The sequence below is a fragment of the Galeopterus variegatus genome, unplaced genomic scaffold, assembly GCF_000696425.1.
Source record: "Galeopterus variegatus unplaced genomic scaffold, G_variegatus-3.0.2 Scaffold3774, whole genome shotgun sequence".
Taxonomy (NCBI): domain Eukaryota; kingdom Metazoa; phylum Chordata; class Mammalia; order Dermoptera; family Cynocephalidae; genus Galeopterus; species Galeopterus variegatus.
The window spans coordinates 119,875-132,405 of NW_007729885.1; positions in this window are offsets into that span (position 1 = coordinate 119,875).

Sequence of the window (12,531 nt, forward strand, 5' to 3'; positions counted from 1 at the left end):
AGATTTTGTTTCACCACTCTGGTTGCATCCTTTAAATTAGAGAGAAAAGAGAGCTGTGCAGACAAATGTACCAGCAGGTGTTGGGGACCAGCACATCAGAACAAGATAATTAAAAAAGAGAAAAATAAAATGTCACAGTTCAGAACTTTACAGAAATGCTTATCAAAGACATGGAGTAAATCCCACTAATTGGCTAAACCCCAATAAACATTTAATAAACTAGTTAGTATCACCAATGAAACTATTTCCTACAACTTACTGGGCCAAACCAAGTCAGAACCACTAAGTGTAAGTGTTCTCTGAACTCAATGAGAAAAAAACCCTGGCCTGGGAGTTGACACATGGATTCTAGCCCCAGTTCTTGCTGTGTGGCACTGACTAGGTCACAGCACTCTTTTCTGGGTCTTGGCTTCTTCCTCTATAAAAGGATGGGGCTTACTAACACCATCTCTAAGGAACTTTCCAGCTCTGACATCCTAAAAGTCTTAATTTAATTCAGCCACTGCCTGCTCTTTCCTGTTACTTATGGAAGAACGCCACTCACTGCCATCCTAGAGGTTGAGTGAGACCACTTACACTGCTCAACACCTTCCTGTCTCCCCTTCTCTTTCTCCCCCTCAGCACAATGATTCTGCATTTCGAAGTACTATAGAAGAAACCTTCCCCCCTACTGTCTGTCACCTTTGTGATCCTGGAATCTTAAAGCCCACTTTTGCTGCCGTTTCCCCATCTGTGTGATCATTGCCACTAAACCTCCAAGTCTCTCCTTGCAGTAACTGTGCATTCTTAGGAGCCCACTGACCTCCTGAAAACTGTGCAGCCAGTGTTCTTATTCCGATGTTGAGACCCGCCCCCCTCCCCATGTCCCTGTCTCTCAGTCCAGAGAAAGATGTTAATCTACCACCACCACAGGGGAAGAGAAAGGGCGTTGGCCTTCTATTAATAGTAGGCTGAGAAGCAAGAGATGGATGTGCAAAGCCTGTGTTTTCCCCAACAGTTAAGTAAGCTGGGCCTTAAATGGATACTAGCATAAACCTAGAGGCCTGGGTATGTTCAGATCCCACTCATAAGGTGGCCCTGAAAAGTCATTTCTTCTCTCTGAATTTGCTGCTCTCTTTATAAAATGAAAAAGTTTTGTTCATTTCAGAAGCCCTTTCTGTCTCTAATAGTATTTGATGGTGTGTGATTTTGGGGAGGTAGGAATTTGAGGAGCACAAATGCCAGGGCATTATAGGACTAAACCTTCAATCCTAATGCTAATTACAGGCCTTGGAGGAGTGACTCCCTAGAGTTTGGGTAGCCATGGTTGATTCTTCCCCTTTGTTTGCAAAATGCCCTGAAGGAGAAAGGGGTGGGGGTGGGGTGGTGAAAGGTTGAGAAAGTATCTAAAAGCAGCTGGTTATTTTTCCCCTCTCTCTGCCCTTCCTCCTTGCAGGCAGGTGGATGATTCAGCTGGAGAAGGAAGTGGCTTCCTGAGGTGGTGTTTTCCAGTTTACCTTGCCCTTCCCCACCCTCCAGTAGAGATGGAATCCAGATTATTCCATAATACAACACCCTCCCCTCATCACCCAACACCCACACATAGGCATTTCTCCATCTTTACCTCTTTACCTGTGGCCCTCTGTGTGGAAGATACCTAATCCCTTCCCCCATACCCCAAGTAATGTGTATTCACTTAGGTGCATTCCCTGCTCCACAGCAAACTATTCCTCAAAACTTGAGAAAAGTCCTGACTTTTCTGGTGAAAATAAGAAGAGGGGAACTACTGGCTGGCTGAGGCCCTTTTAGGCATTCAGCTAGAGGGTCAAGGCTCTCCCACTGCCATAATGAAATCAGTCATAAGATATCCACAAAAAGCTTAGAATTTAGCCTTTTCCTCTCAGAAGGGCTGTGCCCTGTAAATAAAAAATGCTTGTTGGTAAGGTGAAGCTGCTGCTACAGGTATAGTTTACATGTAGAGTAAGGACAGGAGCACTGGGGAAAAGATGTGGTGAGGAAAAACATAACAGAGAAGACAAGAGTTGGCTGAGTCCTAACTTACTATTTACTGACATTAGGCATTGTACTAACAAACTTTCTGTGCTTCAGTTTCTCATTCCTAAAGTAGTAATAGAAGTCCTTACTGCACTGCCCCCTTCACAGATGTAACAAGTTTTAAATGACCTAATTGGAATGAAGACTCTAAGTGCTACACAAAAAGAACTACTCCTATTCCTCAAGTTTTAGAAAATATGCAATGAAACAGTTTTGATAGCCCTTCTTTAAGTAACACTATTCCTCAGCTTCCAAACAAGAAGCCCTGAGCCATACTGCCTTACTCCTCGCAGGTAGTTCAGAGAACCCACAGTGGGACTGATGAGCTACGTTGGGGTTCTTGGATTTACCACCACTACCTTGAACTAAGAAACAAAGTTCCCATTCAGAGGCAAATCTGTGTGGCTAGGGGCAGGTCATGGTCCAAGAACCACAGCTACTATTCCCCATGTGAACCACTGAACCTCCACCAGCGGTTGAGGTTGGGCTAAACCCAGCCTCCTTTTGGTCCTTGCTGGAGCTGGCTGAGACTGCTTTGTCTAGCAAGAACGCTTTCTCCTCCCTCTCTCTAGAGTCATATGCTATAAAGAGGCCACCGTCTAAGACAGGACCACAGCCAATATCCCTCTGTACTTGTGAGCTAAATTCTAGAGCTTGCTCTGCTGCTGAGAAGCAGTGTGACCCTGAGGAAGTCACCATTTTCTCATAAGCAGTAAGGAGTGGAGGGGGAGTAATAATTATTGTTCTACCTATATCACAGAGTGTTGTCAGCACTTGAAGGAATTAATGGGTGAACGTACTTTTGTATAAGATTGAAGATATGTTACCTGCTAAAACAAACATCAACAGAACAGATATCTACATTAACAGAAAAGTAATCCCCTCTCGACCAATTACCTGTTACAGGAGAAAAGACTACTTGTGGTGGCACACACCTCAGCTACTTCAGCCACATGGCATGTTCTGCCCTCACTGGCCCAAGGTACATCTAGTCACCCCGTGAGTTACATTATCACTTTCACTTTTTAACATTTTCATTAATCTCACAAATTGGAGGCAGAAAGCATAAACAGCAGTCCAAAGTGTAAATTATGGTGGTTCTACTGAAAGACCATCCAAGAATTTCACCATCTGCTGCCTTTCATATAAATTTAGAGCTGAGAGGCTTCTTAGATCACTCTTGACTCTCAAGCCCCTGCACCTCACTGCTTGTTTCTAGACTCCGTCTAGCAGAGCCTCACAGATAAGAGTCAGAGCTGCCAGACTATAGTCTACTGCTTTTTCTAGGCAAGTCCTGCCTCACTTGGCCCCTGCACCTCACTGCTTGTTTCTAGACTCCGTCTAGCAGAGCCTCACAGATAAGAAGAGTCAGAGCTGCCAGACTATAGTCTACTGCTTTTTCTAGGCAAGTCCTGCCTCACTTGGGATGATCTGCAGGAGGCAGTGATCTTCCCCAAAGGGGAATGGTGTAAAGGTTGAGGGAGGGAGTCCCTTTCCTTTGTGACTTCTAGTCACTAAGAGACCTTTCTTCCTCCAGTGGAGCTATTTACCTCGTTTCATATTTGGAAATCAGTTTGCATCCTTTTGTACCCTCACGTCTTGGGCATGATGCAACTGAGAGGTGGCAGGAGAGGAAGCATGAGTTCTATTATCAGAGAAAGATACTGCTGAAATAGGTTTCACTTAGCATTCAAGAGAACTGGGGTACAGAGGATACATTGCAGCCTTGTCAGAAAACAGGAACTTTCCAAAGGCTAGCTTGAGACAGAGGTGCTTTTTACACCTCTCTTTTACAACAGTCTGGCCCCCTCTGATCATGATCCTGGAGACTGGGGATGCCACTAGAGTTTGCCACCTAAAGGTTGTCAAATTGCTGCCATCTGTGTTAAAACACACATACCTACTTCTGAACCTAAGTTTCTTAGTCATCAAAAAGAATTCAGAAGAATATCACAGAAAATGCACAGGCCAAGGAGTCCTAACGCATGGATTCAGGTCTTGGCACTGCCATTCAGTAGCTGTACGACCTTAGCCCACTCACTTCATCTCTCTGGACCTTCATCCCATAAAATGCAACCTAACAACTATCCTTGTAGGATCTTGTATAAATTAAGTAAGAGATGTGAAATTACATTATGAATATCTTGAATTAATATCTGACTACTAAAACCAAAAATGTTTTATACTCCAAAATATGAGTTTCTTTGGGAAAAAAACTCTGCCTACCTGGGAAAACACTCCTCAACACATTCAATAAGTAAATAAATCTTGGATTATCATAGGGTTTTCCAGCCCCAGGACCCTGAAGGCACATAAACTCAACTACAGTCTGCTTCTGGCATTGAAATGAAGATTTATGTCCTTGCTTGTCCTAAGAAATCTCTCTTGCTTTGCAGATTACATGAAAGAATCCGTGTGCAGTTCTAGTTCTTGTTCCTTGAATAGCAGTGAAAACCCTTATGCCACAATTAAGGACCCACCCATCCTCACCTGCAAGCTTCCAGAGAACAGCTATGTAGAAATGAAGTCGCCTGTGCACAGGGGGTCTCCGTACACAGATGTGCCATCTTTGTCGACATCTAATAAAAATATATATGAAGTTGGTAGGTGTCTCAAATAAGTTAACTTAGTGAAATGAGGGCAACAGTGCAGCGTCTGAAGCAAAAACAAGCCCTCTCCACTCACCCTGTCTTGAAAACACACCCTTCTTTTTTTGCTTTTTAAGGAATTTAAGGTGAACTGTCTTTCCCAGGACTGCCCTCTTCTCTAATGCAGAAAAGCAAATTCTTGAGCCAACTCTGATTTAGAAAACACCAGGACTGATATGAAGCAGAAATACTGGGGGTGGGGAATGGGTACACACACACTTCAACTGATTGTTGACAGAAATCTCAGTTTAAAAAAGAAAACAATCAGTACTGAAATTTGCAAGTTTCTAAATCACCTTCTTCTTCCTTTTCCCTGTTTAACCTGTGTCCCCGGGCTCACTGATAAGAACCTTACCTCTAGATATTCTAAATCTCTTGGAGTTGACCAGAGGTTGGGATTTTGACAGCACATTCACTTAGGTTTTCCATCTCTTGAGCAAGCGTCATTCCTAACCCTCATATATTTGCCATAGATTTATAAATCCCTAGAGCTCCTTTCCCCATCAAGTTAATAGAACTCTCTTCCTCCCCCCAACAAGGCAACCAAAGCTAATCTGTTCTCTGAACTCATTTTTCACTATATTCCTTAGAGCCCACAGTCATTGTGGTCCAAGAAGGCCGCGGTCATAACTCCAGCTATATCCAGAATCCATACGACCTACCTAGGAACAGCCATATTCCTGGTCATTATGACCTCCTCCCATTAAGACAGAGCCCTGCAAATGGGCCCTCCCAGGACAAGCAGTCTTAAGAGGGATAAGCTTCTCTCTTGCAGTGTGCTCTGCTGAATATTCTGACTCTCTGAAAGAAGACAATCCCTTGACCTGAAATAATGGTACAGACTGACTCCAGCTGCATATTAGTTACGTTCACCTGGAACTAAAGAAGAGCTTCCAAGTGGGACTGGGGTAATTGTTCAAGGAAGTCCGTTCACAAAGACAAATCCTATCACCCACCCACCCTCAGCCCCAAATGCCCTGGATTAAATGATTTTTAAAACATTTTAAGATATAGCTACTCATCAACACCAGCTAAATATAGCAAAATATGTATATGTATTTAATTATCTCAAACACGATGCCTAAAAGCATGTAGAATAGGTTTTACAAACCTTCCTAGAAGGTAAATGGGACTGGGAAAGGGAGAGGATTACTTTAAAGCACCTAAAATGTATATGTACTTTTGGTTGCTATTACCATCAACACCCGTTTTATTACTTAAGATAAATAGTGCATAGACATGAACTGTCTTAATATCAATCCTAAAGTACTTGTACGTATATGTCTGCTCCATCAAATTACAGTAGTGAAGATTACAGAATTGATAATGAAGTATAATGCTGACTACTTCCATTTTTAAAAACAAGACTTTAATAAATACAAATTATCTTTTTCTCTCTTCTGCCCCATAAGTGACACTAGGCCAAAAAAAAAAAAAGTTGTTTCCAAAGCACAGCAATCTCTTTCAGTCTACAACAATGATTTCTAGGCCAGCTTTATCAAATTTTGCCAGTTCAAGGACACTGCAAGTCAGTCCTTGCCTCGTCATATCTCCTTAGTCCATCCAACACCTGAGTCATTCCATGTGAAATAGCGCTGAGTTGATGCTTTAAGAAGTCACAGACTAAGAATTAAGTAACCCTAAAAATGGCTATTCAGCCTCCCCAATTTATTTGGTTGGCATCCCTTGCCTCAGAAGAGTACTTGCTTTCAAGCAGTTCTTCATAAATCTTCAGCTTGGTGTAGAATGGCACCTACAAGTATAGAAGAAATTAGACAAATGTGGATACAGCAAGTTTACATTGCTTAAAGTACGTTACGGTTTTTTGATGTAGCTAAATGAAATGATCAAAGAAAGGATGGATTGTAACCTGTTGCTGTAACATGATGTAAAAACTTTATAGTAAACAACATATGAGGATATGAAGTGCTTCTACCTTCTACCTTAAATCCACCACCTACTGAGATGGCCAAATATGTATTACAATGAGCTAATGCTCCACTCCAAATCCCAGTATCCAGAAGTGTCTACACTTCCACTGCTAATGAACATAGGTAAACTGAGGTTCAGATGAGTTAAAACAGAGCCAACTCCCAAGCCCTAAAGAGGACCTCCTCACAAGAATTAAAAGCAAAAGGGAAAACCAAGGAACCTAATGGCCACCCCTGAACCACTTCATTCTCTGGTAACAGTCCAGCCAGTAAAAAACACTTTTAAAAAAGTATACAGAACAGAAGAGGAACTAAATGACTGCAAAGCTGGAATACTGCTACAGGAAGTGTGGGAGTTCTGCAACCCTTGATACAAGTTGGAAGTCTGCCATGGAACCCATTAGTGTGGGAAATAACTAGGCAAAAGCAAGAAAATAAATGAATAACCCCCCCAATTCAGTCAAGGCATGTGCAAATTTTATTGTTAGAGGAAAATATATAATACTTACATGAATGCTGCATGTGTGCATGGGAGCAAGTGATCAGCAATAGTCAATTTACTTTCCAAAAAAGCCTTATTAAAATATAAATACTAAAAAAATTACTTTGTGGACCCAAGTAAATATTTCTCAGACATATGTAGAAAGAATATAGATAAGAGACTTACCTCAATATTTCAGGGCGTGACTGCTCAACTATCTTTGTGATGCAAGGATGAAGAAGCATGGTAAAGTCAGATCAGCAAGGAGAAACTTCATCTTAATACCAGGTTTTATCTTCTTCCCTATTCCTGCATGTACAGTAACTGCTTACCCGGCAAAGTGCAAATAAGCAGCATCACTCAAGTTTCAAGTTTCACCTCTCTTTTGCCAACTATCCTCTGGGCAAAGGTATCCAGCAAGAGGTGGAAAGGCTAGAGCACTGAGCCAAGAGATTGGGGTGTTACTCTGGTCCTCTCTGGGCTCTTTTAACCCCAAGCATTGAAAAGGGGGAGAAGAAGAGAGTGGGAAAGGAGCTCTAACAACCCTTTGGCTCTAGCACTCTATGACTTTTAAAAAATGTAATACAACTCAAATCAGGCAATACAGAGAAGGGAAAGGCAGAGACTATGTTTAATCTATGCTGACAACAGCTGCCTTCACATATCTCAGAGTTACTGGTAAAAGACATTTCAGTCTTACAGAGCAACTTTTAGAAATTTCTGTCTAGCACTGTCACAAACAGTTCATGGTCAGCTTAAACATGTGCACTGTGCATTTTATTGACAACTTGGAAATATCTGTTCAATTATTTTTCAGAAACTAAACTTTCAGTCAAATAAACTGATGTGCATACAATTCAAATGAATAAAGAAAACACAATTATTGTACAATAGCATAAATGAGACGATGAAATGGCAATACTTTTATAAACCACAGATTTGTAATATATTTGTTCACTGTGCAGAGGGACTGTACCTTGTACAAAATAAAATGAATTTCTCAAACTAATTTAACAAGAATGCCTACTGTTGTGCTGCAAACTGAAAATGTTTCTATAATCTACACCTTAGATTTAAGGGTAGAACTAACTTGCATTTTGTGTGGCTACTTTAAGCAGCTGGAAAACTGAAAATTATTCTAATAGATGCTTGAAAATAAAGTGAAAAAGTTGTATCAAATTTTTAACAAGGGAGTTTCTTCCTTCAAAGTAATGAATGGGAGCAACATATTCTTATTCATGTCCAAAAATTATTTTAAAATCCCATGCACATCAGTATACAAAAACTAGATGGTTTCTCTGCTTTCACAAATATTTGGACTCAGACAACTATTATAAGCTTGTGCTCAGACCCAGAGGCATAAAGGTACTTCTATGGCACAGGATAAAGGCCAGTGTACCTAATTTATATAAATGCGATGAACAGACTTCCACTAGTAGAAGTTACCCACTACAGCTATTCTGGGTGTATCTGTTTCAGGACCTTTTAAAAAACTTAACCCTGTGACTTAACTGATAAAGCAACAGTAGAATTAATTTTGTAATAAAATAAATTGATGTGCATACTAATGCAGATCATTACTACTGTGTGCATTAGTAATGCACTAATGTTTTAGATGCTAAAACATAGCTTACTTAGTGCATTCAATAAGTTAAAATTTCTCCTTCATACTTTGAAAGGTTTGTATATAATCCTGTTTAAGTCAAACCAAAACCTTCCAACTTGTCAGTTCACAAGGCTTATGTGATACTCAAAAGTTATTCCAATTTAGTAAGATGTTTAACCAAGAATAATACATTTTTGCTAGAAATAAGACCCATTCAGAAAAGATTACTAATAGACAATTCTCAAGGGGTAGGGGCTGACATTTCAGTGAAGTACACAACATAATCAAGAGTTTGTAAGACTAAAAAAGGTATTTACTGAGAATAGCGTAAGATTTTGCCCTATGAGTCTCAGAATATTACCCAATACCATAAATGATAACCTAAGGCCAATCGCTGCAGGTTGTGCACTCAATACAGAAGATTTAAGAATGAGACTGGCCAGTGAACTCAGTTGGTTAGAGCAAGGTTCTGATAAGAATATCCAGGGCTCGATTCCTATATTGGCCAGGCGTGAAAGAAAAAACAAAAATACATGCTATTAGCCATTCATCTGTCCAGAGAGAAGACAGAAGAGCCCAACTGAGTATGAGGCCGACAAGAGATGTAAAATCTTTCAAGGCATGGATGGCTAGATACATGGTTCATTATACTATTATTTATACCTTTGTATAATAATTATATATTTTATATTATGAATATATTTACATAATCACAGTATATAATTCTATATAATAATAATTTTTAGGGCCGGCCCGGTGGTGCACTGGAGAGTGCGCCGCTTGGGAGTGTGGCAGCGCTCCCGCCGAGGGTTCGGATCCCATGTGGAGACCAGTTCCCGCTCACTGGTTGAGCGCGGTGCGGGCGCGGCACCGAGGGTTACGATCCCGTTGCCGGTCCCCGGTGTGGGCGTGACACCGAGGGTTGCGATCCCGTTACCAGTCAGTGAAAAAGACAAAAAGGAAAAAAAAAATAAAATAATAATAATAATTTTTAATTAAAAAAATTTTAAAACCTGAATGGTAATGATCAGACTATAATTCCCCAAGCTATACCAGAATGAACCCCTCACTCTTTTAAATGGCCCTCCCTAATTGTTTTGACATGGGGTTGTCAGGGGGATAATATTAGAAATGTAAACATGAACAAAGCATATTCCCTGCCCTTTTGGATATTACAATTTAGCAAATTACAAAAGGGCAGGGATTAAATGGAGGGCCGTGGTGATTAGTGGGATGCTGAATATGTATTTTCTTCCCCGACTTACAGAGCTAGAAGGACTCTGAGCTGTGGTCCAATACAAACCCACAGAAGGTGGAAGCTCTGGTCTTTAGCTTCAGTTGTCAGATTCCCTCCTCATGCCAGCTTTTGCCTCCCAAGCCATTGTCTAACCAAGCAGATGGCTCTACAGAGCCTTGGGGTAAGAGAAAGCATGGTGACCTGAGGTCTTACAAAGTTCTATTATTTAGGCATCCACTTTAATGTAAACCAAAACTAGTAACTGAACACCCTAACTGCCTCCTCCAGAGCTGGTTTCACATCAAAGATAGCCTATAGAAATAGTGTTGCTTCCTGGGATTTCCCAGACTGTCCTGTTTTAGGCATGATCTTCTTCTACATTCTTGGGCCCATACGATGAAAGCCTATAGCATGGAGGCTAGTACAATGGTCAGAAACTTCTTAAAAATATGACGAGACACCATATCACTCCCCTAGAGATATCAGGGAAAATGGTATGCTAAGAGAGACTAGAGGTAGTCAGTAAGGGAACAGGTGTACAGTAAAATAGTACATTTACTCATTGGGACAGGAGTAACAGGATCTGAGATTTCATGGTTTGGGGAAAGCTTAACTAACTTCTACTGACTCAAACAAACATAGGAAAGAATCCTGTTGGCCACTAATTTTCATACAATCACTGGTACTGGTGACAGAGTAGTTAACAGCCAATATACATGACATTTTGTGTTCACACCTGTGTCAGGAACTATCAATCCTAAGCTTAATAAATGTTAAAGAAATGAATTCAAATAACCTTTAGACTATCACTGATTAAATTAGTACATTAACAAGTTAAAAAATGCCATTTATATCATGTGTGTGCACACATAAGCCTACACACTTGGATTTAGTCACTGGTTCTACTGGATAGTTAGCTCTGTGGATTGATCTACCTTCCTGTAGATTCCTCTTAAAGAGATAATTTTGAAAAAATTAAATACAAAGTGTTTTTAAAAGTTCTCTCCCAGAGAGGAATGTATTTTAAAATACATATTAAAAGCCAGCAGAATTTTTTAAAACAGCAAAGCCACAAAACGAGCAGTTCTCAATTTACAGTTGACACAGCAGCCATCAGATGCTCCTCCCCCCTTAACACATATGGTATTTTGATGCATATTGTTGAAATTGACATTTTGCAAATGTTCTGCAAGCTTTCATCTTATTTAAGAGTTAACATTGAAATAAACAGCCTTTTAATCAAGTTATTGTGATAAGACCAAAAACATCTTGCAGAATGTATACCTGATTTTTACTTATGTTAAATTTAAACATGATTTAGAATATGTACAATTTGGCTTTAGTACCTAAAGAGAGTTCACTCAGAGAATTGCAGAGTTAAGAGATGGGATGAACCCCAGAAATTATCAAATCCAGACCCCTCATTAATTGGAAGAATGTGAGGTACAGAGATGTAACGACCAGGAGAGATGTTAGTAGTACCTGCCTTTGTCACCCAGTCCAGTGCTCTATCATGCTTGCCACTTTCAATCTTTTAACTCACATAGTTTAACATATTTTCTAATATATGCCTAGTATACAATGTCCTTTCAAATATTCTTTATCCTTCAATTCAATTTTCAAAAAAATGGACATCCTCAATTAAAACTGTTTCTCAGTCTAATGGTCTCCTTTACATAAGCTGTAATGACAGTAGCATTTTGTATCACTTTATTGTTACCATCAGCCTCTTACAGTTTGAGAGAACACAACCATTCTTTAAAACATTAGAATGACAAGTCCAGTTTATTTGGCACATCATATAGGTAAGTGGGAAAACTCACCTGTCAAATCCCAGAAGGGGGTGTGGAACTAGCACTGCCCCAACCAAGAGAGGAAAAATCAGCTCTCTTCTCTTTGGCATTGGTGTTATAGCTCCCTATCTATTTGTTCTGCTAACCCATTAAATGATGTGGTGGAAGGAGGTCCTTTCATGATCTTTATTCATTTTTTTTTCAACACAGCAAATAGACATCATATGTAATCTGCTGTACAAAATGTAAATTGTTTTGATTTTTTTCCCAGGCTTATGATACTTGTGAGACATCAAAGATAATCAATTTCCATATTTCTCCTATGTTTAAATAAAATCTCCACAAACTGAAACCTAACAGGTTGGTGTAAGTTTTTAATTATCCACCCAGCCTTTGAATTCTTCTGCTTCTGATGTTGGCCAAAACTGTCTAAGTAGTACAGCTTTTTCTCCATAAGGTAAATGGAAGAGATTATCACAATAGCTCAAACCACTGAAAGCATTTGTGTTTTGTAAATACAAGTCAGCAAACACAAAATTAAGATGTTCATTTTCCCAGTGATGAAATAAATGTGACTAGCTAAATGGGCAATCCAAACTCAAGAAGTCTAACTTTTCTGCAGAGCCCTTCAGAACTTAAAAAGATCTCTGGTGTAAATCAATGGCTGGTACCTCTTCTTAGAATTGCAAATTACTATCCTCAATGCAGTGGCTAACGATAACTTAACCTTTGTCAAGGGCAAAATTACAACAAATTTAGTCTAAAGTCTCAACTGGCTTTACTGCAATTTTAGAATCAGGC